The sequence below is a fragment of the Herpailurus yagouaroundi genome, unplaced genomic scaffold (genome assembly GCF_014898765.1).
Source record: "Herpailurus yagouaroundi ecotype Mexico unplaced genomic scaffold, PumYag 192, whole genome shotgun sequence".
Classification (NCBI taxonomy): domain Eukaryota; kingdom Metazoa; phylum Chordata; class Mammalia; order Carnivora; family Felidae; genus Herpailurus; species Herpailurus yagouaroundi.
Window position 1 is genome coordinate 11,859,320 of NW_024412423.1, and position 13,728 is coordinate 11,873,047.

Below are 13,728 nucleotides of genomic sequence, written 5' to 3' on the forward strand. Positions count from 1 at the left end.
TTGTTTACGTTACATGGGAAAACTCTGTGTTAAGGTGAGGCGGGTGGGGAAGGCATGTAGAAGGGAAAAGTCAAGAAATAAGTAAGAGGTTTGGGGGTCTAAAGTTATTTCAAAGTTTTTGTCTCCATAACTTCTGCTCCCCTGTGTTCCTCAACACGGTGGATTATAATGATCTGTTCAAAGGAGAACTGACGTGGCATTCACCAAACGGGAACAGAGTAAGGAAGGAGGCGGTGTTCTCTTATTCTCCCCACAACAAAATCACAACCCTTCACTGGAAGGCAGCCCATATGGGTAGCATCAAATCATGAAGCAAAGAAGGCCCTGGCTTCACCCTCAGCATGGACTGCAATGACAGGGGCACTTTAAATTCCGAACACTTGACATTTGATAACCTTCATTTAGCCTAATGAAAGCCTCTTGGCTTGGAGAAAGAAAAGTGGTGTGCCCTAACACACACACACACACACACACACACACACACACACACACACACTGATATTCTGAATCGAACACCTCTCCGCACCTCCACACATAACTGCCTGCATAGTCTCACCTCTTCAGAGCCACGAGAGAGGTCTTCCCATGGAAATCCAATTATGGCAGGCCTTTTCTAGAATTCACCAGCCACTTCCCTTTACATACCTCATTTGCAAAATGGACTTAACAAAAGTCTGCACTCACGGGGGTTCTGAAATTAAAGGAGTACTTGGTATATGGTAGGCACTCAATAAGGGTTCAGTGGTATCTTTGTTATTATTAGTGTTGGTATTATATTGATTTGATGTGTAATGATTTGAGAGTTATTTTGTACTTAAGATTTTTGGGGGGAGGCGCCTGGGTGGCTCAGTCGGTTAAGCGTCTGACTTCAGCTCAGGTCATGATCTCAGGGCTCGTGAGTTTGAACCCCACATCAGGCTCTGTACTGACAGCTCAGAGCCTGGAGCCTGCTTCAGATTCTGTGTCTCCCTCTCTTTCTGCCTCTTTCCTGCTCACGTTCTGTCTCTTTCTCTCAAAAATAAATAAATGTTAAAATGTTTTTTTCCATCACTCATGGTGGTTTAGTTGATAGTAGCTTGGGAGTGTCATTAACCACTGCCAAATAAACAAGTCCCCGCGATTATACGTTTTGAGGCAATACATAAGGAATGCCGCGTGAAAAGCATCTTCTTGCGCAAATGATTGCCTGCCCTTGCTTCTCTGTTTGGGACTATATTTGAAAATGCTGTTTGTTTTCTCTGAGAAAAATGTATTGACTTAATAGCACATTTGTCTTAACTGGCAGTCATATGGGTTTCCTTGAACCTAACTTTTGGCTGCATCAGAAGTGAAAGGCCTTTCTCTTTGAGGCACCTCTTTGGAACCCCTGGTGCGAAATTTCGGAGTATCATATTTAGGTCACACCGGCCCAAATACACTCTTCAAATCTGAAAAGAACAAAACTAATCATTTTCATGGAATGTGCCAAATAAACAAACGGAAAAATTGTTGTCACCTATTTTCTATACTTCTGTGTCATTATCAAAAGGACCACAACAGATAATAGTATAACAAGATAAAAATAATGGGGGACGTAAGAATATATAAAACAAGATTATTCCAGAGTTGGTTGACCAACACGCAAGTCATAAGGTACATGGACTATTTAGAAATAGGCTACGAAGCCAGATCTACACTTCCTAGGAATCAGCCCCAGAAGTAAATATAAGAGTTAAATGATTTATGACATCTGGTAAGATGAGAGCAAACTAGCTGTTTAAAAAAAGCACATCTCCATCTAGTATTGTAACTGAGAAATTTGTTCCTTGGGTCCTCATGGAGAAGACATGATGTGATATAGCCAATATCATCCCTAAAAATATTCCTAGTAATTACCATAATGAGTTTCACAGGCCTGTTCCTTATATTGTCCCTTGATGTCAGCAAGGTCATAACAGAAGGGAACGGTTTGGTAAAGCAAACCTATAAAGGTGAGCATTGGGGGCAGTGGAGGAGACACAAAATAACGTGGGCCAGGTCTATCTGACTAAATACAATGATAAATTTAGGAGCATCTCCAGAAACTAGACTGTATATATTTTAGAAAACCCCCCAAAAATATTTTTTCAGATTCATTTTCAAGAAGTATTGCATGATAAGGCGGTTTAAAGTTACCCTCTCAAACAAACACCTCTCTTGCTAGTTAATGGCAGACCCTTTAATTACAGTGACATCCTCTTATCAAAGCCAAGTGTAACCAGGGCGTGTTTGGACAAACACTCACTTCGAACAATGTAACCTCCTACCGAGTCCTCAAGGATAAACTAGCTGAAAAGAGTATCTGGTATATGGAATTTTAAGGAGCTCAAAGTTGGAGAATGTTTACTAAGATTAATTATTAATGACGATTGTGTACATATGTGGCTGAAAAGAGCAATATACCGTACAATGAAGCCAATTGTACACAAGCAAATATTGATGCTTTGATTTAAAGAACCTCTCGCTCTTTGGGACTTGACATTTAGAGGCAGAGTTGATCAAGAAGCATAACCACAAACCGAGGTAATTCTCTGACTGGTGCTGTTTCCGGTGAGTGCTCTAATGCTCGAAGCTGTGCATAGAAAAAGGTCTCAGTTTTCCCTCAGCCTGCCCTTCTCCATCTCTCTCCCATATACGTGCTTACAGTGGCTCTGATTCGGCTTGGTATAAATTACTAATTTAGGATCCCTCTTCCCTGTGTTCCTCCTTCCCTCCGTCGCTCCTTTGCCAGCTGCGATGCACAGGAGTCGTTTTACTAAGAAATTCCTCAGGATGATAGTACGTGCCAGGGTCTCCTTATTTACCTCTCCTGCTACATCCTGAACAGCAGTATAAATACACGGACTTTGGAGTCAGACACACCTGTATTCAAATCCTAGCTCTGCCATGTACTAGCTGAGTGATATGAACACTTTGCTGTAATTCTCTTCGAGTCTTACCTTTCTCATCTATGAAAAGAAGAAAATGGGGTGTCTGGGCGGCTCAGTTGGTTGAGCCTCTGACTCTTGATTTCAGCTCAGGTCATGATCCCGGGATTTTAGGATTGAGCCCCGAGTCGGACTCTGTGCTGAGAGGGGAGCCTGCTTAAGACTCTCTCTCCCTGTCTCTTTCTCTCCCTCTGCCCCTCTCCCCTGCTCTCTCTCTCTCTCTCTCTCTCTCTCTTTAAAATAAAATTTAAGGGGCGCCTGGGTGGCTCAGTCGGTTAAGCGGCCGACTTCGGCTCAGGTCATGATCTCGCGGTCCGTGACTTCGAGCCCCGCGTCGGGCTCTGTGCTGACAGCTCAGAGCCTGGAGCCTATTTCGGATTCTGTGTCTCCCTCTCTCCGACCCTCCCCCGTTCATGCTCTGTCTCTCTCTGTCTCAAAAATAAATAAACGTTAAAAAAAAAAATTCTTAAAATAAAATTAAAAAAAAAGAAAAGAAGAAAACAATACTTCTCTATGACGATTAAGAGATGTTTTCTAGAAAGTGCCTAACACTTTATTTAGGCACTCAGTAGTTGTTAGTTTCACTCTATCCCAGTTCCTATTACATAAGGCTTACAGGCAATAGTGATAAAATGATTCTAAGAGTGATGTTTGTAAGTATGGGGTTCTTAACAACTGGGGTTAGGATTTACCTTTTTTTTAAAAAAAATACTCAAACTCAACAAAACAAATGAATCAACAAACAAAAAGCAGAATCAGACCTGTAAATATAGAGAGAACAAACTGATGGTTGTCAGAGGAAAGGGGGGGTGGAGGGATGGGCAAATGGGTGAGGGGGGAGTGGGAGGGACAGGTGTCCAGTTAGGGAATGAGCAGGTCACAGGAATAAAAGGCACAGCATAGGGAACATAGTCAATAGCATTGTAACAGTATTGTCTGGTGCCAGATGGTAGCTGCACTTGTGACTAGCACAGCTACTGTATAGAGAAGCTGAATTTACAACACAGTGAACGAATGTGCCATTGTGTGCCACCTATACTCAAACATTTTTGAAAAACAAATAAAATCCTCAAACCCTTCTATTTGACGTGGTGCCTCCCAGAATAATGGCCCCCGAAGATACTCACACCTTAATCCCCAGAACCTGTGACTATATTATCTGACATAGCAAATGAGGCTTTGTGTTGAGATTAAGTTAAGAATTGTGAGACAGAGAGATGATCCTGGATTATCCCCGGTGGACTCAATGCAATCACAGGAACTCTTACGAAGGAAAGAGGAAGACAGGAGAGCGAGCGGCAGAGGAGGTGTGGTGAGAGAAGCAGAATTCAGTGAGGTGATGCTGGTCTGAAAAGTGAAAAGGGGCCTTGGGGCGCCTGGGTTGCTCAGTTGGGTGGGTGTGTGACTTCTGCTCAGGCCACGTTCTCGTGGTTTGGGAGTTAGAGCCCTGCGTCCGGCTCTGTGCTGACAGCTCGGAGCTGGAGCCTGCTTTGGATTCTGTCTGTCTGTCTCTTTCTCTCTCTCTCTCTCTCTGCCCCTCCCCTGCTTGTGCTCTGTCTGTGTCTCTGTCTCTCTCAAAAATAAATACAACGTTGAGAAAATTAAAAAAAAAAATACCTGTCAGTTCATGATGATTTCTTTGTGTGTGTTTATTTGAATTTCCAATTCAAATTCAGGATACAAGGCAGTTTAGTTGGTCTTCTTTAAAAAAAAAAAAAAGTTTATTTATTTATTTTGAGAGAGAGAGAGAGAGAGAGAGATAGAGTGGGGGAGGGACAGAGAGGGAGAGAGAGAGAATCCCAAGCAGGCTCCATGCTGTCAGCACAGAGCCTAACGTGGGGTTTGCATTCACTATTAGATTATGACCTGAGCCAATGCCAGATGCCCAAATGACTGAATTGCCCTGTACAAGTGCTCTTTAGTTGGTCTTTTTTTTTTTTTTCCCGTCTGTATCAATATCAGGGATGGCAGAATTAAAACACGCCCTAATTACTCATTTTGCTTCGTCCTATATCACAGTCTCAGAAAAACTACATCAATACTACTACCAACAATACTATTACTGAAAAGCCAAATCAAAACAAAACGAAACAAAAACCACACCTTTTTTTTTTTTTTTTTTTTTTGGTAATTTTTTGTCCTTAGGATATATCTCATGAGGGATATATAGTCAAATTACTATATTTTAAAATCACTTGGAAATACAATCTTTTAAAACATCATTTAACATGTGCAGGAGAGAATCATCCTCTTTTCCCTCTACTTACCAATCATCATGTCAATATCTGCCAGATAATTATTTCTATTGCTGTGGAGAATGTTGTAGTCTACTGAGTTTAATACTAACAACAACGATGATGATGATGATGAACATTTACTGTAGCAATCACGTACAATTGGGTTTTCTTTACCTGGATGTGAATGCTAAAGCCAGCTTCTGTTTTCTCTTTTGCAACCCTGATCGTGACTCAGTAGCCTGTTCAACACTACTGATAGACTTCCAGTAAGATATTAATGCCTTGTTTAGAGGCGCAGAGGATGAAAATGAGGACCACAGCCCAAACACTGCACACATAGATTCTCTTTAATATTTATTTAAAAAAAATTTTTTTTAATGTTTATTTATTTTTGAGACAGAGAGAGACAGAGCATGAATGGGGGGAGGGTCAGAGAGAGAGAGGGAGACACAGAATCTGAAACAGGCTCCAGGCTCAGCGTTGTCAGCACAGAGCCTGATGTGGGGCTCAAACTCACAGACCGCAATATCATGACCGGAGCCGAAGTCGGACGCTCAACCGACTGAGCCACCCAGGAGCCCCTCTCTTTAATATTTTAAGACCAGAACGAAGCTGATAAGGCAGCTTGCAAAAACAAAGACTACCCCATCACTAAGTACTGACATAACTGTAGTAACTTTAGAATGTGCAGTGTCTATTTGCTCCATTGTAAAGAGACCCAGCTGATTTGTCTTTGCTGATATGAGTCAACAAGTGTTAAAGAACAGAGGTAATATATGGAAAGGAAACGAGACACAGGGTGAGACTGGCTTTGACGGTCATGACAGTGATTGACAAAAATACACTCGTAGGAGTGAGAGTAACAGTTCTAGAAAGCAGCAAGTATTGGCATTTGGTTGAAGTTTCTTCTCAGTTACACCAGGTCACCCAAGCTGGCAGAACACAAAGCATTAAGTCACAGTCCAAAGGGTTAGGTCTGCGCTTGGCAGGGCTCCAGCCAGAAGCTGAGGTAGGGCTCCGGGTGACTGAAGCAGACAGCTGCACTGAAATACAAAGCTTTAGCAGGGTGTGGCCGGCTTTGTCAATTAGGAGAGTATGAGCCTAAAGCCATGGATCCTCACGACAACAGTAAGGCAGAGATTATATTAGGGTGAAGCCAAGGGAGCGAAGCAGGACTGAACCACAGCTCGGAATTCCAGTGTTCATGTGGACACAGAACCAGGCCTCACAAGAAAGGATACAAGTAGGAGACAGCACTGAGCGGAACCAAAAGCCAGGGTCACAGCCTAGTGATCAAGATTCTTCAGTTGCAAACAGTAGAAATGGACTCTGGGGAATGCAAACAAAACAGAGTTGTACGAAAGTTGTATCTATGATCGGGGCCGGGGTGGGGGGGTGGGTCTTACAGAATTGTCAGGAAGCTGGCAGTCCTATTTTGGGCAGAATCCAAAATACTCCGAAGGCTAGGATGTAGAATGTAGGAGCTACGTGGTCAATGTGCTGCTCTTGGAATGAAGTGTCATTCCAAATATTTTTAGATTCCATGTACCTCCGCTCAAGATTCAAATCTAGGGAGAGAGCATCCATTTGGCATTCTTTAGACAACGTGTTCCCCATTAAGCCTCCCTCACCTAATACCACAGAGCCCCTGGTGAGAGACTACAATGACAGGGAGAAAATTCACCAAAAGTAAATTTGGGGGCTATTTAAGAGAGGGTAAACAGGTGCTGGACAGCCACTGTACCACAAATGTCCAAAGATACATGGTAAAATCAAGAGAAACGGGGCCTGAGGTAAATTTAAATAATGTTTTGCCTGTAGACACAAAACCCATTGTGTATGTCTTAGACTTTTGAAGCTATGGAACTGCTTGGAGACCTGACATACTCTACTTTTTATTACCGTTCATGTTGGATTAGAAAATACAGTTTCCTAAGGGTCACGTGACAGCTAACAATACATACATACTTACTACTTACTCTACGCCAGACACTGTGGTAAGCGCATGACAGATACGTCATCGCATTTAATCTTCCGGTATCAGTGTGATGTAGGAAATACCGACTCACTTTACAGTTGAGCCAACTGAGGTTCAGAAGCCTTAAGTGGTTCAAGGAAGGGAAATGGGAGGAAACTGCAAAGCGGTATAGTCCTACTTATAGGAGGAGGAGAATGAGAACCAAACGGAAGTGAGGCTCTAAGTAGGGTATCCTCCCACATCGATTTTAACTTCTGTTGACCCTGCGACCATGTTCAGTCAGATACGGCAACAATAGCACAATAGGAACAGTGGGAGGATGAAGACATGTCAGGAATTTAGCAATACTGGTTGGTGAAGAGGGGGCTGAATTTAAGACCAAGCATGACAGAGACTAAAGAAACAATTAGACACAGATGCTGACCCAAACGAGGTAGTCCTCTGTTTTCCTGTCCAAAGGGCGCATGAAGGTCAGTCATGACTTAGACAAGCTTTAGTACCAATGTGGTCTTGTCCAGAAGAAGATTATAGTAAACCAGTAAGCCTAGTCAGTGTGTGGTATTTGGAGAAGTTCATTGGTCTGAGAGTAATCCATCGTAGCAGGACCCTGGCCAGAGACGTAGGGTGTAGTCAGAGCTGGGATTAGAGAACAATTTTCCATGTTGGATGGGGTTCTGGGAAAGTCTATAGTTTCAATTAGAAAGGGACACTAAAGGAGGCGATCAGTGCTATGGACTGGGAAAATATTACAGGGGAAAACAGATAGGGAAGGGGCATAGTTACCCAGAGTAGCACTCCACTTCTTCAGCCAGAGGACTGCATGATTCTCATGGGTGAGGGCTGATGAGACACTCAGTCTTGGTCAGATTTGGCTCATGCAGTGGGATCTTGGAAAATATAGTTGTGGGGAGAAAAAGAATACCAAGGGATGGAAAATGGAGCAGGGGCCAATCATTACAACCATCTCTAAACCTTAGGTTCACATATTACCCAGAGTTCAAGCTGTTCTTAAAACCAATACAAAAAAAAAAAAAAAAAAAAAAAAAAAAAAAAATCACAGCTTTAGCTAACTCTTCCATTTATCACAAAACATTCTTCAGATAGCCACAGTTGCTCACAAGCTGCCAAAATTCAGGCCTACTAATGGAAAAACACAAAAATTAAATTGCCTAGCTAGAGATTTAGCCATTCTTTTTGGCAAGACTCTTTTATACTTTTCATGGTGTTTATAGCGTTTCTCTACACACCGTTTTCTTTATTGAAGCTCTTTTTCTCAAGAATGTATTCTTTCCCTCTTTGAAGGTTTAAAATTGTTTGTCTACCAGTTGTCTTCCTTAACAAATGTCCTAACCTTCAATTTCTCTTTTATTTATAGATGGCATACTCTCCACGTAGAAAGTATTCCTTTGAGGATTGGTACGCCCTGAATTGTGTCCTCCTCCCCCAAAATTCATATGTTGCTGCCCTACCCTCTAATATGATGATACTTAGAGACGAGGCTTTTTGGAAACACCTAGGTTGAATTGAGGTCATGAAGGTGGGGGCCTCATGATGGGATTAGCGTCCTTTTAAGAAGAGCTAGAGAAAGCGCGAGCGAGATCCCGTGCATTGGAGAGAGTCTGTAAGAACATACAGTGAGAAGGCGGCCAGCCATCTGACAGCCAGGAAGAGAGCTTTCAGCAGAATCTGACCATGTTAGCACCCTGGTATCAGTCTTCTGGCCCCCAGGACTGCGAGCAAATAAATTTCCGTTGCTGAAGCCCCCCCCAGTCTATGACATTTTGTTTTGTGAGCCTGAGCTAAAACAAGGAGTCTTAACAATGTGATTTTTATTACACATTACTTAAGATTATTATGATACAACCCAACAAAGCCTTTCAGAGAAGTTTCGCGATTCTGTACCTGGTTGTTGTCTGTGACTGGCTTGTCTCCCAGCATCTGTCCTTGCCCTGCCCTTGCCTGCAGGCTTGACTGGGAAAAGGTTAGTTTCCTGGTCTTAGTAGAATACGTTGCTGTGCTCCCGGGCTCTGACTGTTAGGACAACGTCTCGTTTTGCATCCCTCTTGTTTCTACTTGAGCATTTACTTTTTCTCGATTACATCTCTCTTCCAGGTAGTTCACCTTAACGATAAAAATGAAAAGGAAAGACATAGTTTGGCAATTTCCCAAGTCCTAGCCTCGGTCAGTCAGCAAATCACCATTCTAGGTTTACCACTACAGTTAAGTACAATATTTGCAAGAAGGGAATGAAGGCTTCTTGTTTTCATTTTGAAAAGTTTTCGTAAATATCTTAATCTCACGATTTTATATTTCAATATATTTACTTATTACATCATCTTGGGCAAGCTAATTAACCTCTCTGCGACCATCATTCCTCACTCCTAACAGGAAAAAATAAGAGCAGCTGCTATATTACTTGACAGGGTTGTTGTCAGAATCAGACAGAATGATTACAAGGAGTTTGTACAAATGTCTCCTGTCACATTGTTAGCTGGGAACTATCTGCCTGTATTTAACTCAGCCACATTGGCCACACAGTTGATACACTGCACCAGACTAGAGGGCTAGGTTCATCTCTGGTGCTCTTTTGTATTTGGGGGCTATTTCTTGATGAATTTCTGCAAAACAAGTTTGGCTGAGGAGGGCAGTTTAATAGTAAGAACAAGGTGTGTAGGATGGAAATGATTATGGTACAAATCTCTACGCTAATGCTCTCATAATCCTCAATGGTGTGCCAGGAACTTGGAATTATCAAGTTTCGCTTTTGACAAAATGCTTTCTTTCCAGGTCCTACAAACGCGTTGCCTGAGAGGATGTAGGTATATTTTGCGGAGAGTAAAGCTGGCCACTTCCACTTTTTGTAAGCAGTAAGACTTCAAGTGGAAGCAAGAAGGAAATGGAATTGTTTTCCTGCTTATAACTCTCATTGAAGACCTTATTTCGACACTCTCCATGGGTGTGTGTGTGTCAGCGGGGCTACTAGGTATGCACAGGTGTGAGAAGGGGAGAAAGAGAAGAATCAAAACATGGAAGGGAGACACTGGAATATTCACACTGTCTCAGACGTGAAATTAAAGGCCCCCAGAAAATTTCACTTTCTTTTTCTCCTTTCCTCAAACATCCACTTGATAAATCCCCCTTTTTTCCCCCTAAGAAATTCCTAAGAAATATATGGGTAAAACTTCTGTTGGCTCTTTTATCCTGTTTTTCACAGTAATCTTTATGGTTGTTACATGTCTAAACAGTGGAACAAATATTTACTTGTATCAACAGAGGTACACATTCAAAAGAATAAAGTTCTGGGGAAAAAAATGTGACACTGCTTTGGAAACATGTAAAATATTAATAGAACATAAGTATCTGAAGAGTGGCAATGCTAGGGAACATAAAAATTAATTGTCGTTGATGTATTATACAGCAGATGAAAAACTGTGATGTCTGTTTATGTTGAGACATTATGCTGCAAAACAAAGTTTTGGTAGAGATACCTGTGGTTTTTTCTGGCATTAACATAAGCTATTTTCACACTAGCAAAATTTTGTTACAATAGAATGATATGGCCATCTCATTGGCTTCCTACCTAGGTTACTTGCCAATTTTAATCTATAGCAACTTCTAAGCCTAACTGCAACAAAAAATTCTTTACTGAAGGGTTAAACAATGTAAATCTGTATTCCTATTCACATCTAGACATGTGATTTGATCATATATTTATATACCTGTATTTCCTTTTTTTAAATTTTTATTAAAAATTTTTTTTTCAACGTTTTTCATTTATTTTTGGGACAGAGAGAGGCAGAGCATGAACAGGGGAGGGGCAGAGAGAGAGGGAGACACAGAATCGGAAGCAGGCTCCGAGCCATCAGCCCAGAGCCTGACGCGGGGCTCGAACTCACGGACCGCGAGATCGTGACCTGGCTGAAGTCGGACGCTTAACCGACTGCGCCACCCAGGCGCCCCCTGTATTTCCTTTTTAAAAAAATATTTATTTTTGGGAGAGTGCAAGTGGGGGAGGGGTAGGGAGAGGGGGACAGAGGATCCAAAGCCAGCTCTGAGCCGAGGCCAGCAAGCCAGATGTGGGGTTTGGACTCACAAACCACGAGATCATGACACTGAGCTGAAATCGGAGCTGAAGTTAGATGCTCAACCCACTGATCCATCCAGGTGCCCCCATATACATGTGTTTCTTTTCCTTATTTTTTAATTTTTATTTATTTATTTATTTATTTATTTATTTATTTATTTATTTATTTATTTATTTATTTATTTATTTTTTAGCGTTTATTATTGAAAGACAGAGCATGAGCCTGGGAGGGGCACAGGTAGGAGGAGACACAGAATCTGAAGCAGGCTCCAGGCTCTGAGCTGTCAGCACAGAGCCTGATACGGGGCTCAAACCCCACGGACTGTAGCCGAAGTCCACACCCAACGGACTGAGCCACCCAGGCGCCCCCATATACATGTGTTTCTTAAGCATTTCTTAGAACTCTGAGGGGTGGGTAGGAGGTATTCTTGATCTAAACTGAGCTTTTTGAGACAGAGTAGAAAACGGTTTGTTAGTTGCCGATTACAATGTTTGGAGTTCCCTGTATTGCAGACACTTTTTTCCCCCCTTTATTGGAGATAGGGTTAGGTTAACTTTGTTTCCTGTCTGGTATTGGACCCTGGCAAAGATCAGAAACCTTGGGATATTCAATCTGATGAGGCACATTATTCTCAAGTCTAATCATGCAAAAATCTTAGTTGCTTCTGAGTCTCTAATAAAATGATGGTGGTCTGGTAAACACAGAAGCAGGGCTCTTATCAGTACCAAGTGACAGCCAGTTCTTCACCTCCAGTTTAGGAAAGAGTGTGAGGAGAGTGGTAATAAATCAGTAAAAATCGATTGTAACAGAAAACAAAAACAGCCTCTTTCCGTGTAATTACGCCTGTGAAGTTTACACATTAACCTTACCATCAGGCAGGGAGGGTATCATCAGGTAAGGTAGGGAGGGAGAATATTTTCATTATTTTAAAGCGCATTGGTTTCACTGGAGACTTTTAAGTTTTTCCTGAGAGTGTGAAACAGAGACTCAAGCGTCATGACACAGAGCGCATCAAAACATAAAACTGTTTGATACATGAATTTTTAAACAGCGCCCAGGCTATGAGTTTTCTTCATGCACACCTTAATGCTTGTCTTTTCAAAGAACTTGAAACGTAAGTAGTATTAGGTAATCGCTAACAATTAAAAAGCTGTATTTTCAGAGTCCTCTGCAAATGCCTTCACGGCGAATCCATTTCCGTAACGGTCTTTCAAAGTGGCATTATCTTCATCCCACTTAACCAGCTGTAAGAGACAGCGAGAGAGAGAGAGAGAGAGAGAGAGAGAGAGAGAGAGAGAGAATGGCATCTTCTGCGTTTTCCGTGTGGGCAGACTGGACTGGGAAGTGGAGTTAGAAAACACCGGTTCCAGTCTGTGTTCGACAACTCGACGACCTGAGGGATGTTTGGCCTCCCGAAACTTCAGGAGGTTCCCTTGAGACACTGAGATGGTAACGATCACGTTATACACGACCTGAGCCCACCTACGGAGTTCTCTACAGGCAGCAGCTGGGATGCAAACGTGAGCCACAATTCCCATCTCCAAGCAGCCGCATCCCTGCCACAGCACTGGGGTTATAACAAAGTGTATGTTGGGGGGGGGGGATGTCAACCCAGTGAGGTCACTCCTTTAGGCCAGGGCCCCCAAATTCTGCACCTGGAGGGCTGTACCCCGCAAAGCCTCGCCAACCCGACTTGGCACAATGGCGCCCTTAGGCTCTTTGCTCACCCAAGCCGCGGAATTTTTAGCAGCTCTCCTTAATCACGGGAGCCTTTTTCTCCCAGTTCTCCCCAGAGACCTCGTCAAGCCTCTCCTCCCCTGGCCTCGCCCAGGGAAACGTACCCGTATCCACTATTACTCCACATTCCCCCTCACGCACCGCTCGTGCGGAGGTGGGGGAATGGAGGAGTGGCTTGGCTTTTATATGCCTTGCCAGCCAATGAACGTGCCGCCGTTCTTCCGGTCGGCGAGCCGGCCAATCCGAACAGGCCGGTGTAATCTTCGGCTCTACTCGGCTCTTTTCGCTGATGCGGGAGCTTGGGGGCCACCGCCGCTAGAGAGACGCTTTCCTTTTTTTATTTTTTTTCCATGTGTTCACTTCCGGGTCCGGCGCCGATCCGGATGCCCGAGGCAGAAGGATGTTTGACCTCCGGATAAGCGAGGCGCCACTGTGCATTCATTCCCGGCTGCATCGGTGGCGACAGCAGCGACCCGGGCGGCGACTCTCCGGCCAGAGGCGGCGGTAGGAGGCACCGGCAGTAGTGCGGGGACCGAGTCCGAGCCGAGCTGCGTTCCCTCCCTCGCTCGTTCCTTCCCCCCCTACCTCGCTCGCTCCCTCCCTGCGTGGCTCGCTTTCCTCCTCCGGTCGCCGGCGGGTGTGATGTGCCGCCGCCGCTGCCCCCGCCGCCGCTGACTGACGGAGCAGGGGGCGCCGCCCGCGCCCGGGACCGACCCCGCGAGCTCGCGGCCGCGCCTCTGAGGTAA

At 43.7% G+C, this 13,728-nt stretch overlaps 1 protein-coding gene and 1 long non-coding RNA gene across 8 annotated transcripts in view; one reads left to right on the forward strand and one right to left on the reverse strand.

Annotated features, from left to right (window-relative positions):
- LOC121010615 (uncharacterized) overlaps positions 1-13,302 on the reverse strand; it is a 33,368-nt gene extending 20,066 nt beyond the window's left edge. Inside the window, exons 1-2 of the long non-coding RNA XR_005781285.1 lie at positions 12,328-13,302; positions 9,063-9,281 (exon numbers count right to left, since the gene is read on the reverse strand). This is a non-coding gene — a long non-coding RNA (uncharacterized LOC121010615). The remainder of the gene's footprint in view (positions 1-9,062; positions 9,282-12,327) is intronic.
- Positions 13,303-13,346: 44 nt separating this feature from the next.
- CSNK1G3 (casein kinase 1 gamma 3) overlaps positions 13,347-13,728 on the forward strand; it is a 107,033-nt gene continuing 106,651 nt past the window's right edge. For 2 of the 7 annotated variants that reach the window (XM_040444349.1, XM_040444347.1), the window contains exon 1: positions 13,360-13,724. The gene's annotated coding sequence lies outside the window, so the exon portion shown is untranslated. Of the gene's footprint in view, positions 13,725-13,728 lie in introns of all 7 variants that reach the window. The other 5 variants (XM_040444350.1, XM_040444351.1, XM_040444343.1 and 2 more) reach the window with 4 other exon arrangements.